Raw genomic sequence first — 21,326 nt, 5'->3', positions numbered from 1 at the left:
TAAAAACCCTAAAATCTTGATTATTTTTCCTTTTTGTTTTGTTTTTGTTTTTCTTGGACCAAATGCTCATTTTCCTCTAAATTTATTGACCTGTGGAAGTTTTTATACAATAAAATCTTTCAAATGAAAGACTGGGGTTTCCAAAGAAAAAGATGGATCTCTTAAAGGGTACAAAGAATGGTCAGAACAAAGGATGATGGGAAAATGGTTTCAGTCACTGATTATTTCATTATCCTTAGACTCACTCGCCCTTCATCCCTCCCCAACCCCAAGCTACATGATCTTTAAGATCAAGAAGAAGGCTTAAATATTTTAAAATAATTAAAACAAAATAAAAATTCACATTTAAAAAGGAACACTCAAGTCAGGAAATATTTTCCCGTCATGCTTTTCTGTGAATAGGTGTCTGAACCAAAACACTGCCGATGTCACAACTGCTTCAAGTTTAATGAAAACTGATTCCCATGACGATAGAATGACAGCTGTAATAGGTGCGCTGGGTTTTTGTTTTGTTCTACTTAATTTTAAATTCCTGAAATAGGGGAGAGGAGGGAGTTTAGGAATTCGTTTCTATTAAAATATAGAAGTTATTGCAAAACCCTAACTGTAAAAATGCACCAATATAATCAGACTTCGCATACAGTAGCTGAGAGAATCCAAACACTGCAGCAAAATTGAATTTGCCTGGCAGGATGCTGACAAATTCCCATCCACTTGCTCTCTTGAAAATAAAAACAAAATTCAAAACAAATCATACAGCTAGAATTTTGATATCTGAAATATTTTTAAATAAGTTGTCCATAGGACAACTGGCTCAGTTCTCCCTTATAGTATCTCCAGGTCTATCTTTTTGCAAAGATGTTGGTTTGTTAAGACTTGTGGCCTCTCCCTCGGGTGAGGGCAAGTGAGGCTCAGTTTATCCATCTTCCCCAAACCACACTGGAGGAACTCAATTCTTAAAGGTGAGTTTCCTTTACCTGATGACTAGTCTGCCCATTTTATAAAGGGAAGAGTATGGACAAGCCAGCATGATGGTTCAGTGGATAAAAGTGCTAGGCATTTGTCATGAAAACCTGGTATCCTGAGTTTGTGCTTCAGAATCTGTATAAAATGCCAAGATGATGACTAACAAAATAATGTTATGGCAAGTGGACACCACTCCCCACAGCACATGTGGCCCCCACATAATAAAATAAATAAAGATATAAATAAATAAATAAATAAATAAATAAATAAATAAATAAGAATTAAGCATCTGAAGAGATAGCTTAGAGGTTTTAAGAGTGTTTGTTATTCTTGCAGGGAACCGGAACTAAGTTTCATGAATTCAAGTTAGGTAGCTCACAAACCAGCTACAGAGAATGTTTAGTCACTTCTGGCCATTGCAGATACCTACATTTATGTTTGTAAGTGTGTAAGTGCATACATACATGTAGTCACACACACACACAAATCCATTCACATAATTAAAAATAAAGTACAAAATTAAAAATTAAGAGTAGGAATAATGAGAAGAACTTTATATTAATGCTGCATGTTTTCATCCATGCCTGGCATATATATGTAACTGGAGAAAGGCAAAGAATTAGGCTCTCATTGATCTCTCTTTGTTTGGGTAAAGTTAATTGTTGTTTTATTTATTATGCAACACATATATGCTTTCATGTTTATGTATTTTACAGTAAAAATGTTAATAAAGTATTTATTAGGACACAGATGTCTTGCAATACCCTTGTGCTCATGGAAATTTCAGTGAAGGTAAATCTCAAGTTAGTAGCTGCAGTCACTCGGGGTTATTAAATGAGCAGTCCATGGTGTCTGAAGACTATTAGCAAATGATACGATCTGGTTCAGGCAGGGCGGGAGCTTCACCTAGAAAGTGCAAACTGGGCTGCCATCTAAATGAAAAATTAATAGTCAATATGGAAACAAAGAAGAAAGGAAGAATATTCCTGAAATGCCCATGGCCTTGTGGTGCAGGACAGGAGTAGCTTTATGGATGGAAGAAAGGAAAGCAAGCCAGCAGAGCTGTGCAAAAGACAAAAAGAAATATTGTGAACAGCAATACATGAGAGATGGTAGAGGGGAAAATGCCAATCTTTTGCAATATTCTGGCTCTGCCTTCCTGCAGACTGATCACAAGCTACTTCGATGGTGTAAGAAGGGATATTGTGTGACAGATTCTGTCTATCTGGTTAGAAGAAAAGGGCTAGACATAGTGGTTTTAACATTCCAGGTAGCATCATGAGAGTGCAGATGAAGGTGCTGTTAGAGAAGCCAACAATGAGACAGGCAGCTGAGAAATTTTAAGGGTGGAATGATAGGGATTTGGTAGTGAAATAAATACAATTCAAGTGAAAAATATTCCTTAGGATTGCTATTTGGGTCACAGTGATGGCTCAGCACATAGAGGTGCTATCACCAAGCTTGAGTCTACTTCCCAAAACCAGCATGGTGAAAGGAGATAACTCACTCTGAACATGGCCCTCTGACCTTCATATGAACACTGTGGGGACACACATGCCCATTCATATGCCAAGGGGACAGCTTTCAAGGGATATAGGAATATCACAAGGCAAAGTCCTTGACTGTGCATATTGTCTATTAAGTTCTCACAGGGAAGATTTATACATTTCAGACTTTTGAGAGCACACACTGACTCTGTATTCGTAAGTTTTGCTTCAGTCAATAAATTTCCATCCATCCACCTACCCACCTACCTACCTACCTACCTAGTTATCTATCTATCTATCTATCTATCTATCTATCTATCTATCTATCTATCTATCTATCTACCTACCTACCTATCAGAAGATTATATTTCATGTAGCCTGGTTCCTGAATGTGATATGGATCTGAGTTTGGCCTTGAAATCTTGACACTCCTGACTCCATCCTCTAAAACATTAGAATTATGGGAATGTAGTACTACCCATGCCTGGCTCTTCAAAGCAAGTTTCAATAGTGTTTGTATTGTGTATTTCAAACTGAGTCACAATACAATGTGAGACTAAGTTTTCTTTTACTATTTTTGGACAACACATGGACACAAGACTGTAAAGGCCACCTGTATTTTTCTTTTCTGTTTTAGTTTCTGATACTCAACATTTCCATCCACCAAAGAAATCAATGGATCAAAGTCAACATGGTAGATAACTACTTGTTCTTTACTCACCATGGTTAAAATATTTATCTCATAATGACTAGAAATATCTGTTAGATTTGTTCTAAGATTCATCAAGGGTGCTCTGTATTTTTGTTCTTTGAGGAGGGAATGCTGACTAGGGCTAAATCTCAAGTCTAAAATTGAATTCTAGAAGTACTGCATTTTACTGGGTAAAATGTACAGTCAATTAAAGTCCCATGGCTAAGGCTTTATCAGACAGTATAACAGAGTTACATCTAGAGAAGTCTTCCTGTGTGTGAGCAAAACCCTCAAAAGAGGACAGAATGCATACATTTAAAGGTTAATTCCATGCTGAGTTGGCTGGAAAGTAGGAGAATCCAGAATTCGTATGCAGCATAATATCACTCCAAAGAAGTGAGCGATATTGAAAGGAGCACCTTCTCACTGGAGAGAATTTGTAGGTTTTCATGGCACACAGTCTAGCATTATAACACATTTATTTTAAAAACTTTTGGCTGGCTCAAGTTGGCAAGCCAGACTGAAAGCCCTTTCATGAAAACAAGAGCCTTAAAAAGGAACAGAAAATAGAAGGGGTGTGGAGAAGAGAAAGAAGAGGAGTGTGACAGTGAAGATGAATGCTGGGTATGCTGTATGAAAAGGAAATATTAAGAAAATAACTCATCTCACTACCTGGGCTGCCTAGTTTTATGTTGACGTGGCAGAAACTGGAATTATCCTATAGGAGGGACCCTCCATAAACTAGGACAGCGGTTAAATCTGTAGGGCAGTTCCTTTACTGTAACATTCCCAATTGAACTATTCTGGCCTTATAAGGCAGCTTCTTAATAAATGATTGATGTGGGAGGAGCCTGCCCATTGTGGGTGGGGCCATTTGTGGGCTGGTAGACTGGGAGTAGGGTGAACAAACAATAAAGTGGAAACCAGTAAGTAGTAACTCCTCCTCCATGGCTTTTGCATTAGCTCTTACATAACAGTCTCCACCCTGCTTAAGTTCCTACCCTGACTTCCCTCAGTGATACATTGCTACCTAGAGTTGTAAGAAAAAATAAAACCTTTCTTCCCTAACATGCTGTTTTGACATGGCAGTAAAAAAAATCCTTAAGTTATACTCCTCTACAGTAGATTTACCCTATATGAAAAACCTAGTAGCATCTAAAAGGTAAAGTTCAATGTTAAGTCATGGTTGATAATTTCACCAAGTACTTTGCAAATAAAAATCCTGCAACATTGCTTTTATTCTTGCTCTTGGCCTTCATTTGTTCATTCCCTTTTGATGCCCCCATGGCTTGAAGGCTTGGTGTATGCCAGTATGTATTCTACTACATAGCTACATTTCCAGTCCCCAAGAAGAACAGCTTAAGTTCAGATCTTACATAATTTTTACAAATTTTCAAAGGACATTGCTTGAAGCCAACATATCTTGAAGCCATTTGTTATATAATGGCTAACTAGTACATTGAAGACAGAATTTCAAATAAAAAAGATGATTCAATTTTATATTATTACCCACATTTCAAAATAAACTGGGCAATTTTAGAAAAGTTTAACATACAATTTTCATTAGGTAATAATACCATCAACTTTAGTATTAGCCAAAATCCAAATAAGTGTATATATAGAGAGATGATGTTATAAATTTTGAAAGCTTAATTAGTATACAGTCATATTTCCTAACCATGTCATTTAAAATGGTATTCAGTTATAAAAGAAGGAAAGAATGAAACCATTCACTTAACTAATTAATGTTTTAGGAAGATATCAAAACAGAAATTAAACAACTCTAAAAATGCCACCATGATTAGAGCAAAGACTTTCAAACATGTCAGTCAAATGCTGACTACATAGGCTTTGGGTTGCATCTTCCTCCTCAATATGAAACTCAATGCAAACTAAATTTATAAATTAATAAAGTAAGTGTAAGAACACATAAGAAAATATCTATCTTACTTCTCAAAATGAATTTTTTTTTCAAAAAGAAGTAGCACCACAAAGAGATAGACTGATATTTCATTAAGATGAAGTATTTTCTTCATGGAAAGTCATCAGAAAAGAGTCAATGACATTCCCAAGGCTGGAAAAAGGAATGTGTACTGTCTGTGACTAACAATCTGAAAATTGCTTTGAGTTATTTTTCATTTCATAGAAATGAAATTAGCCAAAATTACTTGTAAGCATCTTGGACTAATCTGTAATAAGCATAAGATAAGGTTAGGCAGCAATAAATATTGATATTCATCATACTTAAGCATTGAGTATGGGAGTTTTTGGAGGAACACACCTAATAGATTCCATGTGCAATGATAAGAGGTATGAAGTGGATTGACTTTATATATGGTCAGAGGCTGGACAGTCCCAGAATGGCCTGGGAGTCTGAGAACCAAGAAGTTGGAAGGCTGGAAGAGGGGCTGGTGATGCATCTGCAAGGCTGAAAGCTGGAGATCCAAGAGCTGTTGCTGTATTCAGGACCTGCAGAATCTAGAATGCGGTTGGAATGCAGTGCTTCTACACAATAGCTGGCTTCTATACAACAAAGACAAAATATGTCTTCATTCGAAGTTGATATTGTGTGTCTATTCCACCTGGATCGTTCTATTCATTGAGAGTGGGCCTTCCTCTGGGTTTACATAGTCCCTAGCAACATATCTTTGTCAAGTTGGTTAGTTGACAGGCATCACAGACACATAATTATGCACACAGCAAACTATGCACACACATAAGTATGCACACAGTGAACCATGCACATTTAAGAAAGGAGTCTTCTCTGATTTCAGTTTTCTTTTCTCAAGGATTTTTTTTGTTTAACCAGATCCTTGACTCCAGCATCTCAAACAATTTAGTCATTCACCTTGCCCCCATATTAACATTAAAACTAATTGCTTAAAAATAGTGTTACATTGTTTATACATGGAGTCATTCTTTATTTGCACATTTGCTGATGGGTAGCTGGATTAGTTTCATTCTACCTATTGTGCATAGCACCTTAATAATAAACATTTAATGTAGGTGTTTCTCTAGTGTACTGCTTTACTTTTCCTAACTATATATTTGAAGTGGGATAAGCTGGGTCATGTGTGCATCTACTTTTCAGAGTTTGTGGGGAAACCTCTTCCTGTTCTCTACAGTGGCTGTAAAAAATTGCATTCTTATCAGCACTGTATAAAAAGTACAATGACTGTACCCTGTATCTTACCCAGAGTGGTTTTTGTTTGGTTGTTTTTTTCATTGTTGATAATTTATTTCCTATTATAATGGTGGCTATTATTTCTGCAACTTACTTTCAATCAGATTTTTTCCCAAAGGCATATCATGTTTTCAAATATAAAATTATATAGAAAGAATTACAGTAGAAATAGCACTGCCCTCTTGTAACTCTTCCATTCTATAACGAACTCATTTGTTTAATTAATGTCTCTGGAAATGATTGGCAGTGGAGAACAGCCATAAATATATTCACAAATAAATATATTAAATATGCATATAGCCATATATATTCTTATTCTTTCTTTCCTAGATAGGAGCTATTTTGGGCATCTATTCTTCATTTTGGTTTTTCTCAGTTTATTTGAAGCTCTTAGAATTATGTGTTGGGCTGTAGTAAGAATGGACATGGGTGCTGGGGGTTGAATTGTGGGTCCCATGTGTGACACCTCCAAGGGGCTAGGGCCATGGTTCAGAGAGGCAGAGGTGTGGGAATTTGGCTGTGTTCACTCCACATTGGTGATGGGCAGACTATGGGTTGTGAGTAGCCACAGGACCCCACTCTGGGGGTGAGGGAACATAGTTTGAAGTCCCATATGGGCCAGTGCTCTTGAGCTGGGGGTCCCTGGGCCAGGAGGTGGCCAGGAACCAACTGGTTTTTAGCCCCTTGGGCTCTCAGGGACTGTTGAGAGGCCACAGAAGGGTTGCGATGGGGATGTATGGGCTGGATCAAAAGAGGGGAGGGGGAGAAGCTCTGGCTGCACCCTGCAGGAATGAGACTTTTGGTCACAGTGACTCACTTGCCTGGGTCTCTGTGGCTGGAATGTAGAGAGGTCATCAGTGTGAGACTAGACAGCTGTTCATTAGTTGAAGACCTTTTCCATGGTTCTCCATGGTTCCCCATGGTGGGCCCCAAAGAAGAAAGATAGTCCATGGTCTTAAGATATTTATTGTCATGGTGGAAAATGGATGAAGCTATATCCTGGTATTCTCAGGGCAGGCCTGAGGTTAAATACCTTTTGCAACGAGGAGAGTCTGGGAAGGAATGCTTAATATGCTATGCCCTCTGGCCTTTAGGTATCTCATTAATATGGAGATCTGTCTTGAGGTTCTATGGGCTATAGTCACGCCCTCTACCTATGGAGGTGCTAGTAGGAGCATGGCCACAGACCTCTCTGTGGGGGGCTGTGTGAAAGGAGCCAGGGTCCCAGGAGCAATGCCAAACCTCTACCATCCCTGAGGGTCTCTGGGGTTCAAAGCCTGCTTGACCAGATACCCAGCTGCCTCTCACAGACCACTGTCCAACATTATGCATACCAGTTCACAGGCACTGTCACTGTTCTTCCTGACGTTACATAATTCTGTGTGTGTGTATGTGTATAAATATCACAATGCACTCAATCACCATGCCAGGCTCAGATGCTTATGGAGTTTCAATAATGAATCATTAAAAAAGTAATCCTTTTTGAGGCCAGTGAGATGGCCCAGTATGCCCAAGCCCTTGCCATTCAGACCTGATCATTTTTGATGGATCTTTGGAATCTGCAACAGGAGGAGAGAGTTGATGGCTAAAGTTGTCCGCTTACTCCCATTCATGCATCCTTGTGGTATGTGTGCATCCTCCACAATGATGATGATGATAGTAAATGGTTTTTAAAAGTAATCATTTCATTAACAACATCACACACATATTGGGGGTGTGTCCTCAGAATAAATTCACAGAAAACTAAGTAGAAAATATCAGTATACACATTAGGTTTTAAACAAAATGAAACCAGCCACTTAGCTCTACATAGTTACTTTAAAACCTTAGTAAATGTTATGATTTATTGCTGCTGCTGCTGCTGTTTCTCTTCCTCCTTCCTGTTCTTCATCTTCATTTTCATTTTTCCTTCTTGATAAGGTTTTGTCCTCTTCTCCAGACTGGTCTTGAGGACTTAATTCTCTTGCACTAGCTTTACAATGCTGACATTAAAGTGTAACACACTATGCCTAGCTTTTATCAGTTTCATATAGGTCTCTCTGTCTCTGTCTCTGTCTCTGTCTCTCTCTCTCTCTCTCTCTCTCCTTCTCTGTATATCTCTCTGTCTCTGTCTTTCTCTGTATATGTGTGTGTTCATGTATGTGTGTACATTTTAAAGAGTAACTTTGTTTTTACCATGTGTATTTGTCTCTGTATGGATATGGGCAGGTATGCATGTATGGGTGCCATCTTAAGCCAGGACAGGGCTTCTGATCACCTAGAGCTATAGTCCTTAGGTGGCTGTGAGCTGTCTGATGTGCTAGGAACTTAATTGATCTTCTGCAACAGCAGTCCCAGCTCTTAACCTCTGAGCAATCACTCTGGTAATAGTAGGCACATATTTTTGATAAAAATTGAATTTCGAAGTAGTATTTCAAACTATTTTATAATATATTATTGCAATATCCAGTTTTCTTCTTCTTCATTGATAGTAGGTCATTGGAAAGTGGATTTTCACAGCAAAGCAGCATCTTTTAAATATTAGGATTCTATACCAAGGATCCTATAGGATTCTATAGGATCTGATATCTCTAGTAAAAACAGTCTAAATTAGATAATTGCTCTTGAAAAGTTCATCGGGTTTGATGTGTCACTTGAACTTTCTTTCCACAGCAAGTCTTTCTTGATGGAAAATAGCATTGCTTATTAATACTTCTAAAATTCCACTGGAGTTCATCTCTTTGTCATTTCAATTGAGCATCAGAGTAAGCTTCCTAGAACAACCTAAGTCCCAGCTTTTGATGCAATAGTGAAATTGATTATGGTTTTACAAATTCATGACTATTAGTTTCCATCATCAACAAAGTTGCAGACAATTATTTCCTGGTATCAGCATTTTGTAAAATGTTCACACTTGTCAAAAAGACTTCATCAGTTCATGTTGCTTTCTGTTCATTCTGCTCTTAACAATATTTGTTTGCTGAGCCCATCCTCTTATTTCCATAAGGCACTGAGCTGTGATGTCATTGAAAAAAATTCATGTGAACTACCTTCTTTGCTCAAAATTCTGGCTTCAAATTTGTGACTCCCACAGTCTTTGCCTCCCAGAGAGGTGGGTGTACATACACCACAACGTTCTGTTTGAGGTCCCACTGTTTTTTGTTGTTGTTTGATTTTTGAGACTGGGAATTTATGATGTAAATTAGATTGACCTAGAGTTCACAGGGATTCCCTTTTCTCTGCCTCTCAAGTGGTATGATGAAAAATGTGTGCCACCATGCCTAGTATCTTCATTAGAGTTTCTATAGATGTGATGTAACACAAAGACCAAAAAGCAAGTTTGGGAGGAAAGGGTTTATTTGGCCTACAGTTCCTAATATTGTTAATCATAGAAGGAAGTCAGAACAGGAATCTGGAGGCAGGAGAAGATGAGACCATGGAAAGATGCTGCTTGCTCCTCAGTCTACTGTCTTGTAGAACATAGGATCACCAGTCCAAGGATGGCATCACCTCCAATGGGATGGGATCTCCCCTATTAATGGCTAATTAAGAAAATGGCTTGCAGGTTTATCTACAACCAACCTTCTGGAGGCATTTTCTTAATTGAGGTTCCCTTCTTCAGCTTGTGTCAAGTTGACATTAAACTATACAGCACAATTGTCCCCTTATCACCTTGACACGAACATATCACTGTTAAGCCACAATTTCTTTTTTCATTTATTCCCTAAGATCTCACACACATTAAATAAATAAATAAATAAATAAATAACTTTTAAGAATTCAAACATATTTACAAATTTATACATTAAAATCCAGTCTCCTTAACTACTTATAGTCTCTTTTAAAATCCAGTCCTTTAAAATTCAGAGTCTCTCAACTGTGACTTCTTATAAAATCAAAAATACATCATATACTTTCTTACTTCAAGAGAGAGAAACAAGAGACACTTACAACTTAAAAAAAAGCAAAAGCAAACTCTAAAAGGGTAAACAACTCTACCTCCAATGTCTGGGATTAAGTCACGATTTTCTTGGCATCTCCAAGCAGCTTCTCTGACTCTGATCACTGCAACACATAGCTTGTTTTCTAGGCTCCAACTGGCTCCACTCTCCTGTCGTTGCTGATCTTGGTGGTCACCTCATGATACTGGCAACTCCAAAGTGTTTTGGGTCTTCTATTGCAACTGGGCTGTACTTTTACCTATGGCTTCTCATAGGCTTTCTTCATGGTCTAAGCCACAAATTCTTTGCATGACTCCCTTAAACATGAACTATCAATGTCCACTGAGGCTGCATCTTCACTAATGGCTTCTCCTGGTCTCTGAGAGCCAAGCTCAGCTGCTCTCCATATCCCCTTCATCCCTTTGAAACAAGTACCATCTGGGTGATTCTTATATTACCAAGCTTTGTTGCCAGCTGAAGGTATAATCTTAAATACCTCTGCAACAAAGATTCTGTGTGCTTTCAAGAAGCACTTCTGAAAATATTTTACCTCAATATTGCTAGCCTCTTTCTAATCACCACTAATTTCTCAACTCCAGGAGACCAGAATCAATTATCCCGACAAAACAAAGGTGCTGCTGGTCTCTTCTAAATCACAGCTGATTCTTCAGCCCCAGTCTAGCAGAACCATAACATCTTAATTCAAAATAACAAATAGTCCGTATAGTCTTTAAACTTCCTTCTGAAATTTCACAAAGCAGACTTCCATCTTTAACATTCTCATTAACAATCTTATCTTCCAAATTTCTACAGAAAAACTGAGCAATAAACATTCAATGGCTTTTCTTAAAGTTCCAGGGTCCTTCCACAATGCTCCCCAAAACATATGGCTAGGTCTTTCACACTAATACACCACCAACTTGTCTTAGTTAGGGTCTCTATTGCTGCAAGGAAACAACATGACCAAAAAGCTAGGTAGTTGGGGGAGAAAAGGGTTTATTTGGCTTACTCTTCCATATTACTGTTCACCACTGAAGGAAGTTGAAACAGGACTTGAAACAGAACTGGAACCTGAGGCAGGAACTGATGCAGAAACCATGGAAGGGTTTTGGTTGCTCCTCATTGGTTGCTCAGTCTGCTTTCTTATAGAATCCAGCTGCACCAACCTACAGAGGATCCCACCTACAATGGTCTGGGCCCTCTGCCATCTATCTGTAATTAAAGAAAATACCTTATAGGCTTGCCTACAACCTGGTCTTCTGAAGGCATTTCCTTAATTGAGGCTCTCTCCTCTCAGATGGCTTTAGGTTGTGTCAAATTGACAAAACTAACCAGTCTACCTGGCCTGCTGCCACACATTTGATTTAGACTTACACTGTTGTTTCGGACATTGTTTATAGACTGTACATCTTGCAGCATTGAATATTTCTTTTAAAGGTTAGTGAACAGCTGAAAGCATGGTGCCCAGGCTAGCCAAGGTTATTAAATAAGACCCATCTTTAAAAAATTGAAATATTTAATATGTGTAGTTTCATAAATTATCAACAACAATAGCTAAGGACCTAAGTCAAAGAGGTAGCAAACAGTATTTCTGAGTAAAACTTAAAAAACTAGGTGTTCATTTATTTGAAACCATCTTGCTTTAGTAATTTGGTTTATTGTTACTGTATTCTGAAAACATTTGTTCTATTTTCATACACCATAAAATACAGTGGCCATTACAATCCTCTCAACAAATGCAGCAGTAACAATTAATTTATAAGTTTCATGTTAAATTATACAGTTTTAAGTAGCTTTAGTTGTAAAATAAAAAAATTACCAAAAAAGCAGTTTTAGGTATTAATAATGTACAATAGGATACTTTAAGTTCTACCGCATAAAATATATGTGGCAAGTAATTCATTACTTTATGATAGTTCTTATTTTTGTGGTAGAACACAACATCTACTAAATTTTTGTTTTTCTAAAATACAGCATATTTATTGGGTATGGTGATGCAGACCTGCAGTCCTAGAGGCACTATTGGGAGGTAGAGGCACTAAGTTTAAGGCCACTAGGCCCCATAGTGAGCTTGAGACTGGGCTATATTGGCTCTGACTCTCAAGAAACAAACAAACGACCATACAATCTAACAACATATTGTCGTTAGTTATAGTCACCATATAGAATTTTAATCTGTAAAAATCATGTAGAGACTGGATCCTGTAGTTTTATATTTTGGATGCAGCTACAGTAAAATCAGTAAAGTATCTCAGAATCCTACTGGACATGTCTTGTGTGTGTATTCTATTTGATTTTGTTTTGCAAGAGGCTTTCACTGTATTGCCCTGGCATGATCTGAATGTGATTCTCCTTCCCCAGCTTCTGGAATGCTGGCTATTCTTTTTGAACTATGGAAATGAGAAGTTGTTTTGAGAGATGCCACAACCATATAATTTAAAGAATTTATGGGCATTGTTTCTGTATTGCAGACAGATTTAAATCACAAGAAAAATTAATAAAATGTACACTTTCAGACTGCATTACAAAATAATAAGTACAGAACACTGAAAGATAACAGAGGTTGGTTCCAACTCAGTGTGCTTCACATGCCATGGTAACATTTGTAAGTCACCCATTGCTGAAACAGTTTTCAGAAAATTGGTAACTGATGAAAAATTTTCAGATAATTGGAAGATAGACAGTATGACTACATCCACCTATGAAGTGGGAGACCTTCTGACTGTCTAGGTCAAAGCAGCATGCAAAGAAAGCATCCCCATGAATCATGGTGCATGACAGATTACAAGAAAAATCTTTGCCAAATTTGATTACATATTATATATGGATGAAAGGAATATGAAAGGTTTGAATAGAAAAGTAATTTAGTTAAAAACTGCAAGCTAAAACTACTTTGGAGTTATCATCTACAGAAACAAGTCATTATTAAAGGTCCCTATTATGGCAGTGACTCTATTTTGAGCTGGTGCACTAGCAATGCCTTAGGTACTGCAAGGACTTTATGAACAAGACTCACTAGCCTATCCTACTCTCAAGCATTCAGCAACCCACTTCACCAGTGCCATGCCCAAGGGTGGCGGCAGTTTCTAGCCCCATGCCCCGCCTGTCTTTCCAACTGACTTTCTGTATATCTTTAAAATACTTGTAAGTGGAATTTAGGTATATAACTAGAAGGATAAAAATATTTGAGTAAGACAGTTTAGGTGTGACTAAACATTCTTAAATTAATTGAACTTCTCACCTTGTCCTAATTACAAAACAGTAGAATACAGTGGATAGCCCCACTGTGTTGTATGATAACCTGTAGTTGTTGATGCCTGTTTGTACTCATTTCCATAGTGGCTGTGCTAATTTCCATTCCCAATGACAATGTACAAGTGTTTCCTTTTCTCTACATCCTAGTCAATAGTTTCTTTTTTATCCTTTTGAGGTGGTACCTTACTGTGGTTTTAATTTAAATTCCCTTGATGATTAACAAAGTTGGAATTTCTTACGCCTAAATTCATATACCTGCTAATCATTTTTATTTCTTCTTTAGAGCAATGTCTATACAGGTCCTTTCTCCATTTTTTGAATTTCTGATCTAGATATGACAATATTTCTTTCTAAGAGGTGTATAGTTTATATTGTGTGCTCCCACACTATAGGCTTTTGTCTTTTCTGAAGTTGTTCCCTTTGCGTTACTGGAAGAAGCCTTCTTGATAGATATAGTCTCAATTGCTTATTTTTCACCTTTATTGCCCATGCCATTGAGTCATATACAAAAATTGTTACTCAGACTTGTACTACGAAGCTTTATTTTTTTCCAAAAGAAACTTTCTAGAAGGTTCATAATTTCAGATCTTATGTTTATGTCTATAGTCCAGATTAAGTGAAATTTAATATATGGTGTGAGATGAAAAGCTAATTTCTTTCTTTTGTATATGAATATCTAGGCTTCCCAGGACATTTTTTTTTTTATTTTTGTGAGGAGACCATCATTTCCTCATGTGCCTTCATGGCACCTTTGTCAAAAAATTAACACACTCCAACTGTGTAGACTAATTTCTGGGTTCTCCATGTATTCTTCTGCTGAATGTGTCTTTTTATTCAGGTCCATTCTGTTTTGATTATGGTGGCTATATATTAAACATTGAAATCATTAGATGATTCTCTCCAATTTGCTTGTTTTGAAATAAAACTTCACTTACATCATCTGGCAGTTCTGAGGAGTTATAACTTGCACTCTAGCTGAGAGAGTTGTGATTATTTGAAGCATAATTGCAGGCACATCTATACCCCAAGTTCCCAGAACAGGAGAACATTGATTTCCTACCCTTTGATACACATTGTCAGAGGGTCCAGGCACACAAGTATCAGTCTTCATTTCTGATCACACCTTTCTAAGGAAAATGTTCAAAATGATTACTGTCCCTGTTGTGGCACCTGGGAACTGCTTGCTGTCTTTATGAAGCTGGTGCAATATAAGTTCAAATCAACCCTGCAATGACATACTAAATTATAAAATATATATTGCAACAGAGCAGATATTCAATGTTGGCGTAATCCCATTACCTGTAGTTATGGCAGTACTATTAATAGCACAACACAACAGCCAGTCACTATAATATTAACATGTACTGAGCACCATGATGAGTTTTGCATTTTCTGTTTTTTAGCCTTAGAAGAACCCCAAGTTGGATAGATGTATTTTCACCACTTTCTAGTTCCCTATCATAATTTTACAGAGGATAGAGATTTAAGCAGACAGTGTTTGGGGCAATCTCCTAGCACTCCTTTGTGAGAAAGCCTAAAACCTTTACCAACCAGTGACACAAACAGGAACTCCAATATGAGCAGTGGATGTTTACTTTCCATTTCAGTGAGGAATTCTAAAGACACATACCCTTATTATTCATTTCAGATTTTTGACATGTACACCGATGTCTATGTCATGTTTATAATGAACTAATGAGATGATGAATGACTCCATAAGTTACATTTTTAAAGATAAGTGATTGTTCTCTATAGCCTCACAGAGTAACAATGTCAGTGTTGGGCTTTCTCAACACTGTGGACATCCCTCCTCTTGGATATTAGAATACTATAAGACAACTCCCCACTTTAGGACAAGAGACATCTCAATGTTGTTTCTTTAAGGAAACAGAGGAAAAACATTTGACCCTCCTAGGATTAGGTTCTCAGTTGACTTATATTATTCTAAGTCTTTGATCTTACTGTTTTTTGCTTCATTATGTAAAATAATAAAAGTAATAGGTATAGAATATGTGTTATAGACTGATCTATTCCCAAAGTGCTAGACTTAGAGATGGAACATAGGAGGCAGTTAGGGTTGGATTGGCTGTGCCCCTCCAGGTCTTCCTAACAAACTACACTAGTATTTCTTAACCTGTTGGCTGAAATGCCTGTGGAGTTGAATAGCAGATATTTACAAGCAATAAAATTAGTAAAATTACAGTTTTGAAGTAGCAAAGAAACAATTTTATGGTGGGGTGGGAGTTACTACAACCTGAGGAACCGTATTAAAGGGTCACAGCTTTAGGAAGGTTGAGAACCACTACATACTATATCCAACCCTGGAGACAGCTGACTCAAGACACCGTTGAGAAGGTAGATCATCTGGACGTGGAAAAATGACTCCACAGGAGTACAAGCATGGTAGCACCTGATCTCAGACTTGAAGCCTCTGGAATACAGAGAGCTAATTACCACTTCAGCCATATTAGTCCAAGTTGACTACAATATATGCTTAAATAAGTTAATTACTAAATGTTAAAGTAATTTAAATAAGATAATTCTAAAATATTTAGTATATTTCCAAGCATATAATAAATGCTTAGTATGAAATTAAATGTTGTTATTATTGCATGTGGTAGGGCCATATATGCCATGATCCACATATGGCACTCATAAAACAGCTTCTAAGGTTGATTCTCTTTTTTCCACCTTTATTTGGGTTCCAGAGATCAAGCTCAGAATACCAGGCTGACAAAGTAACAGCTCTGACTTGCTAAACCATATTTGCCCACCCCTTATTTTTTTGAGACAACCTTTCTGTAGCTCAGTCTTTGACCAACATGAACTGTATTTGCAAGCATGTATAACCACCCCATAGCATGTGTGACTCCTACATAGTGTGAGTGTATGGCCTTCTTATCTATAGATTTTTCTAGGAGCCCATAGTGGGCCATTTGCTACTGCTCTGCCTCAACTCCAAAGAAAAAACAGAAGCCTAAACTACGTAGAAGCATATGCACAGAAGCATAAATGTCCCCATTTGTTTTGTTTGATTTTTTTTTTTTATTTTTGAGGCAGAGTATCACTACATATTTCTGGCTGACTTGCAACTTGCTGCATAGATTGGGTTAGACTTAAACTAACAGAGAACTATCTGTCACTGCTTTTTGAGTGTTGAAATTAAAGGCATATGCCACCACATATCTTTTAGGGTTTATATATTTATTTACACATGAATTCAACAATGGTAATGACTATAGAATGATATCTATGGCCCAGAAACAATTAGATCAATTACTAGAACCTAGTACTTCCTTTCTGTCTTGCATGAATGTAGTTAATTATAAATTTCTAGAAAACTTAGCCTGACAGTAGTGATACACACCTTCAATCCTAACATGTAGGAGGGAGAAGCAGGTGTAGTTAGATGTGATCTTGTTCTACAGAGAGAGTCCCAGGAGAATCAGGCTACACAGGGAGACCCTGTTTTGTAAAGCAAAACCAAAACCAAAACAACTGACAACTTGCTTATTGCAAATATTTATCCTGATGAGCTATGTCTGTTGATTTTTGAGACATTTTCAAATCATTATGGGAGAAAATATCTCTAAAGTAAATTTCAGAAGTAACAATTTTCCTTGTATGTTCAATAGGATGTCAAAAGAAAGAATTAAAACAAAATTCAACAGTAGTGAGTTGCTATGAACAAAATGTATGTTAGAAATTCCTATTACTGCTTTTAAAGTATATGAAGTTGCAATGTTTGTACATTCTGTATGAAGAAGGGTGATTCTATCTCATCTAGAGCAGATAAAAGCAAAATCAATCTATTGAACAAAAACAAATGCATGCAGAACAAACCAACCAAAGCTGATCAAAAGGTCTTACCTAAATAAAATAATCATTCTATAAAATTAGGTTTTCTAACGTGTTTGAACCTTGCTGTTATCAAGAATTACTAAGTCATCATGAAAGCTATAAAATATATTCCTTATCTAAATTCGCTGGGAACATCTTTATTCAGAAGTGCACACAATTTTAAAAGCCTCTCTAGAGCTTCTTATAGTTAAAGGGATCATAACTACTTGTCTTAGTTCAAAATGCTTGCATGAATGTCTGTAATCACAAATTTATGGAAAACTCAGCCTGGCAGTGGTGGTGCACACCTTCAATCCAGCAATCAGGTGGGCATAGTTCAGGGTCATCAGGTTCAAGTTTTGAACTAAGTTTAAGTAGTTCAATACTATTTATTTTTGTTCGTTTGACTAATTGCTTTTATCTGAAAGAGACCCCATTCTCTGTCTGAACTGTAATTAAATAATTCAAAACTCAATGAATTTATTGTGCTATTAAAGAAGACACAAAAGAGAATGGATTTAAAATATTTAAAGGTGGTTGGTGTGGGTGTTGAGATACAACATAATTCAAGTAGAGAGTTGTGAGAATATGACAGCCATTGACTGATTTGGATATTTGGGGTAATATAAGCAATGCCTACTGTATTTTTCTGAAAGTATAGTTCTTTGAAAAATGTGGATCTTTGTGTGTGTGAGTTTGTGTGTGTGTGTTTAGTTTTTATTTCAAGTCTGTCTAAGCAGATTTTTCCTAATTCCTTTTAGTTTTTAAAGTTGAACAAAATTTACTCAGAAATATCTCCTTAGGAGGTATATTAGTCACTTGGTACTGGCTGTCATAAAGTACTGTGACCAAAAGCAACTTAAGAATAAAAGTGTTCATTTTAACTTATGATTTCAAAGTGATAGAGTTTATTATAGTGGGAAAGGCATGGAATAGCAGCAGAAGCAGACAGCTGGCTGCTCACATCTTAACCCCACACGGGAAGCAGAGACATGAAAGCGGAAGTGGAGGAAAGCTATAAATTCTCAAAGCCCACTCCATGCCCCTCCTAGTGAAATACTTCTTCCATCAAGATTATAGCTCCTAAAGGTTCTATAACCTCCCCTAATTGTGCCACCCACTGGGGACCAAGTATTTACATACATAAACCTGTGTGGGGACATTCTCATTGAAACAACTGCAGGAGATATACAAATGATAGTTCTTTTTATTTTTATTACCATTTTGTAATTTATAAAGTATAAGATACACCTAACATCCAGTCCATCATCTTTGTCAATTAAATAGAACACTCTGTCATCTATCTTAACTTAAAAGACTTATAAATCCATATGTCGTGTCCTGGTTTAGCTTGTATAATATCTGAAAACTATCTTCTCAAATATATTTTTCTCAAAGTTAAATAGCCTGGGTTGGCTATGAAATTATAAGTAGTCTTTCAACCCCATTAGAAATCTAAGAACGAGCAACATTATCTTAAAATATAGGAAGCTTAACTCAGCTTCCAGAACTGAGACAGGTTGTAGAGACAGCTGCTTTCCCATACAGCTCCCGTAAGTCAGAAAGTTGGAGAATCAGTCTTCAGCTTTCTGGCCCAGGATCATCTTCTAGATCTTTGAAAAACAGGAATTATTAAAGACTAGCTTATTCTGTCTTGGCAGAACTAAGCTGTCCTAACCTGTAACTTGTATCCTCTCAAGAACAGTACAGATCTGCAGGCAATTTCTACCCAGTGGCTACCTAGCCACAATGTACCACCTCACCTGGAGGTAGAGATGCTCAATTTCTTCTTTGAATCCGCAAAAGGGGAGCTGCTAGGAGCAGATATGTCTCAACAACAAAAGGGTAAATAACATTAAATGTCATAATATGTGAATTTCTGATGTTTTTGAAAACCAATTATCTTTGTAAAGTAATCTGGACTGTTGTCTGTTAACTACTCTCAGCTATTTCTAATTAAATTATCTGAAAAAACCCTAACAATAAACTCAGAATCAGACTTTGCTATTTGGCCCTTAACTCACAGGCTTAAACATCTCAGATCAGTCTGTAATGACACTATAAAAGAACTGGGTCCAAGCCTTGTACTTTTAAAATTTTTGTATCAATAGAAGAAATTTATATCAATGATAACCTTTATTTTGTATCAAAATAAATTCCATACCAAAATAAATTATGACTTCAACTTAGTAATTACTGTAAAGATTTCTACCAAATGTGATTATAGTTACAGAATCAAGTCTAGCTATTTCCTCTCTGTTCCAATTATGACTGTTATGCCCAGGTTTTGGGATCTCCAAGAGATCTCAAAGAATAGCCATATCCAATGTAGAGAAACATATGAGCCTTTAATTCAAACCTAAGTTTCGATTGTAAATTGCATGGAGTAAAGTTGCGATGCTGCGTCTAGGGGTTTAGGAAATTTATACAAGCAGGTTCAGGGGCTTCGGGGTTACACTGTGGATAAGGAAAGCTATAATTTCACCTGTTTGGGTGGTAGACCATGTCAGTGAGCAGGGTTGCGTGATTGGGGAGGGTGTTCTTTTGGCTTTTACGGTGTTATCAGGGTTAAATGTTTTTACAAACTGGTCACAGCTGCCCGGGAACGCTTAATTGGCTTGATTTCTCTCTAAGGATGTATGGTTTTTGTTTTTCCCAAGGCCACAAGCCACCTGTGTTGGGGAGTGCCTGGCCATCCATTAGAGAGGGTGCCAGCTTCAGCTTGGGGTGGCACTGAGGCTGAAAGCTGCATCTGTTTATCTGTACTTAGGCTGATATCGTCGTTCCAGGGAGTTGCTATTGGAATGAGGATTTGTGGGTCCCCAGCACTTCTGTGTCTTTTGGGAGAGTCAAGAGGCTGGAAGGAAAGCTGGGGGGGGGGGGTCGGGGGGGGGCGGCGCCCAGGCCCGGGGGGGGTCCCCCTGGGGGTGGGGGGTGCTTCTGTGTGCATGGGGCAAGGGGAAAGTGCTGAGATGAGCGCTAGCTGATAGGTTTCTTCATGACCATTTCAACATTTTACAGAAAGACAACTAGAAAAACTACCTCTAGACCCTCTAGTACAGAGAACTGGGGCGATGACTCTTCATAACTTCTTCAAGCTGAATATGGCATTGAGTTATCTTTGAAGGGGGAAGAAGAGTAGGGAGAATGGGGGAGCTTATTGGCCTTAAGAAGACCACACCAATGATTGTTTTAGTCTCTGTTGTCTGTGTCCTGATTGGACCTGAAAGTCCAAGACATCAGGAGTTCAAAGCAGGTCAGCTCAGCATGTCTGAGGATGAGACTCACTAAGGCTGTATATTCTGTAATATACAAATCTCAAATTTTAGTATCATCAAGATATCTTTTTTGTTTGATTCTCTGGAATCTAGTCCTCTGGAGGTTTCCCTTTGCCATGTTTTATCCATATAACTCTGGAAGGTGTATAGACACTAATCACCTTATCTAAAAACACAAAGATCAAACCTTTGACCCAAATCAGAATATCCTTGGGCCAGTAAGCAGAAAAACCTTTATTTTTGACCTCTCTTCCAGAGGAATAATATAACCACAGAACTCAAAGTCATACCCATTTTGAAAATTAAAAAATCTAAGAGAAATGAAATAAACTAAAATATTGTATGTGCCTATTCTTAGGCCTTTTTTATTTTGCCATGCCAGGAAATTAACCCAAAATTCCTGTGGAGTCCATGTTCAAAGGATATGAGTTATCTTGCAGGAATTCAGTTCTTCCCTAAAACAATTGTTTTCATACAATCTCCCTGCTATCCTAAAAAACCTTTTGCTTATTGTAAGAACCTATTCTCAGGCCTTTTTCCTAATCTCTCATGTCAGGATAATCAATTCCAAATTCTTGTGGATGTTCACAGAGTGAGTTAGTTATCCTGCAGACATTATTATACCATCTTTAAAACAACTTATTCACCATTCACTTCGATCTTATAAGCAGGGAAATTGTCAAACCAGAATTTTAACCCAAAATT

General features: G+C 37.4%; 1 pseudogene; it reads left to right on the top strand.

The window, feature by feature from the left end:
- Positions 1 to 13,267, top strand: part of LOC114620788 — a 37,008-nt pseudogene extending 23,741 nt beyond the window's left edge.
- Positions 13,268 to 21,326: the final 8,059 nt, after the last annotated feature.

Source organism: Grammomys surdaster, unplaced genomic scaffold, assembly GCF_004785775.1.
Source record: "Grammomys surdaster isolate TR1022 unplaced genomic scaffold, NIH_TR_1.0 63, whole genome shotgun sequence".
Taxonomy (NCBI): domain Eukaryota; kingdom Metazoa; phylum Chordata; class Mammalia; order Rodentia; family Muridae; genus Grammomys; species Grammomys surdaster.
Note: the sequence above shows the minus strand (reverse complement) of the source record. Positions and strands in the feature narration are given on the sequence as shown.